The 6,000-nt window shown below is 41.9% G+C and overlaps 1 protein-coding gene across 1 annotated transcript in view; it reads right to left on the bottom strand.

The window, feature by feature from the left end:
• Positions 1-2,567: 2,567 nt before the first annotated feature.
• DISC1 (DISC1 scaffold protein) overlaps positions 2,568-6,000 on the bottom strand; it is a 412,213-nt gene continuing 408,780 nt past the window's right edge. The window contains exon 14 of the mRNA XM_025284501.2: positions 2,568-4,697. The gene's annotated coding sequence lies outside the window, so the exon portion shown is untranslated. The remainder of the gene's footprint in view (positions 4,698-6,000) is intronic.

Genomic DNA, 6,000 nt, shown 5'->3' with positions numbered 1-6,000 from the left:
ATGAACTGCAGCATGCCAGGCTTCCCTGTCCATCACCAACTCCCAGGGTTCACTCAGACTCATGTCCATTGAGTCAGTGATGCCATCCAGCCATCTCATTCTCTGCCGTCCCCTTCTCCTCCTAACCCCCAATCCCTCCCAGCATCAGGGTCTTTTCCAATGAGTCAACTCTTCGCATGAGGTGGCCTAAGTACTGGAGTTTCAGCTTTAGCATCATTCCTTCCAAAGAACACCCAGGGCTGATCTCCTTTAGAATGGACCGGTTGGATCTCCTTGCAGTCCAAGGGACTCTCAAGAGTCTTCTCCAACACCACAGTTCAAAAGCATCAATTTCTCGGCGCTCAGGTTTCTTCACAGTCCAACTCTCACATCCATACATGACCACTGGAAAAACCATAGCCTTGACTAGCTGGACCTTTACTGGCAAAGTAATGTTTCTGCTTTTCAACATAGAAAGAACAATTTTTATAATAAGAATTCAATAAATGTTTCTGGAGTGAATAAACAGACAATGGGAAGAGATCAAATTCCTGTCATGCACTTGAGCTGTTTCCAATAGATGCTTCAAACTCTTGAAAACAGAAGAGAAAAATCAATCAGTTCTTATGTGTTATTTTAATAATGAGAAGAGATACTTTCTAGACTGTTCTTCACGCTGGTGCCTGTCAGAACCTCCTTTCTCCAGTGTTAAAGTATATGTGGTAGGTACCTTTAAAGGCATACCCATTTGAATAAAACACTGATTGCCGAAGTAACTCCTAAGAAGCAATGGGGGAGAGATGTAACTCCATTCCCCCAGCTGCACTCTGACTTCATAGCCAACTACAGCTCTCTTAGGTCTCTTCGATCTTGTCTTCCAAGGAAGGAGGCTTTGCCCAACTCCCTAACCCAGGACCAGAACTGGAATTACAGAAGGGATTGAAGTTTTGGTACCTTACCACCTGACATCATTGTTCAAGTGTCAAAACAAAATTCATCCCTTGTCTTTAAAATGGTAATATTTATAATATTTTATAACTTATAATATTTGTAATTATAAATATTATTAGTTACTTCCTTCAGATCATTTGATCATAATATCTGACAGTTGTCTTTTTATCACCAGTTTGTGGCACACTCCCCAGTATGGTGCTGGGTACTCAGTGGGTGCTTACAAGGGGGTAAATTCTGAGGCAGTGCTGGGGGCCTGGGCCCAAGTGCCCTGCCCTACCCAAGGCCCCGCTTCCAGTCTCCATGATCATGGCTTTTTTCTTAAAGAATTGATTTTTTGAATAAATAAGCAGAAGCACTTGGTACAAATTTTTAAAAGAACAGGGCACAGAAAAAGTAAATCTCCTTCCAACCCTCTTCCCCAAGTTAAGTGGGCCCCTTTGCAGGGATATTTCTGTAGACGCAAGTAGACGTGTATAGAAAGACCTTTTAGCAACTTCAAAGCATTCCATAGTGTGGCTGTGCCATAATTTATTTAAAAACAGTTTGCTATGGATGAAAATTTAGCTTGTTTCCAATTTTCTCTCTTACAAATAATAGGGCTGTTAAAAAAATAAACTGAGGCATTTTAAACTTTTTAAGAGTTTTTTTTTTGGGCAAAAATCCATCTGAATCAGGTGATACCAAACCAGAAGTAATTGGGAGACACCACTGACAGGAGGAAGAAAAAGTTTCACAGAGAAAATGTGGAAGCAAGGGAAGGACTGATTGGCTATAGTTCAAAGCCTAATTGGCTGTTTGTGACTGGTCGTCCTCAGGCTTCAATTTCATAACCTTGAAGCATTTACAGGCTTAGATGTGGGTTTGCTGGTATAGGTGCCAGGGCATTGGACCCCCCACTGGCTAATGGATTCCTCGTTTAACTGCTTTAACAGTATAAATGCACATGGAAACTCCACTCATGTGTGAGTAGATTTGTAATTTAAGCATCTGAATGAAGAATTTCTAGAAAGGATGAAGCAGAGAATGGTTGCTGAGAATATCTAGACATTTGTGACTCTGTTGGGATCAGGTAATATTTATGAATTTATTTACAGAAGTCTGACAATTTATGATGACTTTCTACCCAAAAGTTAACGTCATTCTCTGTATTCAATTCTCCTCTTGTGTTCTTCATCTTAAAATTTCCTTCAGACAAGGCTTGTATGTTTCTTATTTATATTTGTTCCTAGCTGTTTTCTTTTCTTGTTGCTATTGAAAGTAGGTCTTTTCTTATACTTTATGTTCTGATTATTATTTGTATATGTAAAGCATATTGATTTTGGTAAGCTGATTGTGTTGTTATTTGTGTAAGTAAATTTTGTGTTTGTTAATTCTCTTAGGTTGTCTGGCTTACAATGACATCACCTGTCACTATTAATGTTGTATCTCCTCCTTTCCAGCTTGTAACTCTCATTTGTTTTTCTGGCCTAAGCCAGTACCTCCAGTAAAATATTTCAGTGTTGTTAGGGGACACTCTGTCCTGTTCCCCATTTAATAGTAATGTTATTTTCAATTTCTTCAAAGGGTCTGGAATATAAAAGTCTATCATTTTCTGACTGGTTAATATCTGAAAATAAGCACATGCACACTTTTAAAGCATTGCTTTATTAGAAACATTTTGTGCAATGTCAGTACATGATTCATCGTATAACAGAAAGATGAGATGAGTAAAGCTGATACATTTTTCTATCCTCCATACTCCAGGAGATAAAAAAAAAAAAAAAATGTTAAAGGTGCACCAATGACTTGGGTAACATTTTTAGTTTAACACATAAAAAGTAAATTTCATGAAGTAATAAATTACATGACAAAATTCAAAGATTAGATAAGATGAGGGTATTCAAAATTAGAGCATCAAATTACTTCTTAATGTAAGCCATTAAACAGTGAGTGTAAAGCTGCTTTCTCTAATGTTTTCTGAAAAACACCGATTAGATGGACATTTTCAAGAAAATCTGCCTATTGTCGGGGAGTAGGTGGTTGTTCCTGGTATGACTTTACAGGGGATGGGGAATGAATGGTGGATTAGGACAGTGGTGGGTGGCGGGTCCTTGAAGCCTGTCTGAGCCTAGACTTCAATGTCACAGTGCAGCGAGGCTCAACTCAGGGTGTGAGGAGCCAGGGTTTCCCTAGGCTCAGTTCTCTGATTCTCAAGCAGGAGTTCCAAGATGACCACCTGTTCTCAAGGGAACAAATAAGCCCTAGGGGAACAAATAGTCCCCCAAAGACATTGAAAGCACTTTAGTAAGAACACAGGTAAGAGTGGTCTACCTGTCTTCGGGGGTCTAACTGTTGCTTCTGGTCCCCTATTCACCTGCTCTGCGCTGTGGGTAATGTTCATCAGTCTCCCGAGGTGCAATTCCATCAACTACAAACACCTGCCCCATAAGGTTGGAGTAAGAATTAAGATGATGATGATTACAAAGGTGTTGGAACAGTCCCAACACACACATGTGAGCATTTTCATGCTCCTGTGCTGGGGAATCCACCCCTACTACACAGGAAGAATCGTTTCTAATATTACATGTTCATCTGATTTGAGGAAGATCATTTTGATGTTGAAATTTCAAGAAGTTAGAAGGAGCCGGGAATGTCACTGACTGAGAACATGCCACAGCTCAGGCTGGTGGAAGACAAATGGCTGGCGTTCAGGTGCCAGCAGCTCAGCGCAGACTACCCCGTGATTCATCATTGCTTCTCTTGCATGGTGCCATGGAATCAGACCCAAAGTCATCATTTTCCACCCACACTTGTGCTTGTGGTCCTGACTGTCTCCATAAAAGCTTAGCTTTTTTATTGTTATTGCTTTGTGGCTTTTAAATTCAAGCTCTAATCTCCTCTTACGTTGCCCTGACAGAAACTGCCCTATATTATGGTTTCGGATACACAGCCCTGGGTTTTGGGGAGTCACAGTGGCTGAAGAGGGGTGTGAGAAGGTTGTGTGGGCAGAAGAAACACCCTGGCCTTGTGCAGGCTTCCTGGCTGCCTCTGACACCAGCAAAGGCTAGGGATGAGCTGCAGCAGGTGGTTAAAGCATCATTCACCCACCTTGATGTGGCATCTCAACAAGGAGATGGATATGCTGCCCACTGGGGCACTGGAGAACACTTATTTGGGGCACACTCAGATAGTCATTAGCTTCCAGAATTTTCAGATACATCATAACCTCACAGAATTATTCATGATGGTACCTGAGTAATATAAAACACTTGCATTAGGTGACTCTTAAAATGTCTTGTGGGTTTTTTAAGATGACACTTCTCAAAGTAGGGACTCGTTAGAGACAATTCTGACTCTACAAGCTTTGCTTCACTGGAATTAATTCAAGGATTGAGGAATTCCATGTGCCATGTGACTAGTACATAATATTGCTTAGACATGATAAATAATTCAGGAATTTGCTCCATCACTGAAAAACATTGAAAAGCATTCCTAGAACAAACTAATTCTATTATTACTAAAATATGCATAGTATATATTTTTAAGTGCTCACCAGAAAATTTTAGAAAATACAATCAGAAAATTTATATGCTGTGCTTTTGCTTGTTCCCTGGACCACGGCCACCTGCTGGCTTAAGCAGGGCCATCTCCTGATGGAAGCACAGCACAGCATGGAAGGCTGAGCAAAGCACCAGCTGCCTTTGGAAATGGCAGTGTGACTTCAGGAAATGACAAAGATTGTCGACTGTCCATGGATCTGAATGAAGATAGGAGCGTCACTCCTCCTGTGAGCATCAAGAGACAGAAATATAAAAACACCAGTTAGTCAATTACACTTACAAACTGTGGCCAGTCCTTACTAACTCAACACTGCAAAAATTTGGGGCTTTACTGGTAGCTCAGTCAGTAAACAATCTGCCTGCAATGTGGGAAACCTGGATTCAATCCCTGGGTTGGGAAGATCCCATGGAGGAGGGCATGGCAACCCACTCCAGTATTCTTGCCTGGAGAATCCCCATGGACAGAGGAGCCTGGTGGGCTGCAGTCCATGGGGTCACAGAGTCAGACACGACTGAGCAGCTAAGGACAACACAGCATAGCAAAGGTTTTGAGTTTCATCTCTAAGGCATACGTAAGTGATATAAACCAGCATATAGATCATGACACCCCTAGAGAATGCAGTAGACTGATGGAATATTAATAGAATTTAAATTTAAAAGCTATGATCCATTAAACTTGGGGAGTTTGGGATGAGACGGAATCAGGAGGGTTTTCTTACTTGAAGCACTCTCAAAGGCTAATGTGCTGATTGCACCATTGCTCTCCAGCAGAAATGATGGCATAGGAATCTTCCCGAACATGCCAAAGGAGAGCGGTGTGTCTGCAGAGCATCTCTCAAGGCTGCCTCCCTCAGTGCACCTTGGGAAGTGCTGTTGGGTGAGCTCAGCCTGTTCTACAGCCGCCTCAGCAGGGAGGGGCCTTCAGTGCCCCACATTACTGTTACTGACGACAGTCCTGCCTCACTGAGCACTGGTTAACTGAGTTCAGCACTGCCTCACTGAATAAATCACTGCATGACTGAGTACAGCACTGGTTAACCAAGCACAGCAGTGATTAACTGAGTATAGCACTGATTATCTGAGTACAGCCCTGCCTCGCTGAGTACTATACTGCACTGAAGCTTTCCATTTCCATGTCCTGTCTGACCCTGGGTGAGACTGGTTCAGGGGAATATAGGAGAGGCTTAAACATTTAAATAAGTTCCCAACCCACTTATGGCCCCTACTCCCTTCCTGCTCTAGTTGTCGGTGAATTTCAGCAAGTCCTGATGAAACATCAGGGACCAACCTATAAAGATAGGCATTGCCACAACAGGAAAACCAGACGGCTGGGGCTCATGATAGGCTGTCTCTTTAAAAATACCTTCTGGAAATTTTGACCTTAATTCTCCTGAAATGATGAAGAATCACAGGAGAAGTTAAGGTGAAAAGCTGTTACTTCCAGATTCTAGGGTTAATTAGCTCCCTTATACCGTGTGCCTGTAGGAAAGTGTAGCAGGTATGATGAGAGAGACATGTATGCTTTCCT

Source organism: Bubalus bubalis, chromosome 4 (genome assembly GCF_019923935.1).
Source record: "Bubalus bubalis isolate 160015118507 breed Murrah chromosome 4, NDDB_SH_1, whole genome shotgun sequence".
NCBI lineage: Eukaryota > Metazoa > Chordata > Mammalia > Artiodactyla > Bovidae > Bubalus > Bubalus bubalis.
Note: the sequence above shows the minus strand (reverse complement) of the source record. Positions and strands in the feature narration are given on the sequence as shown.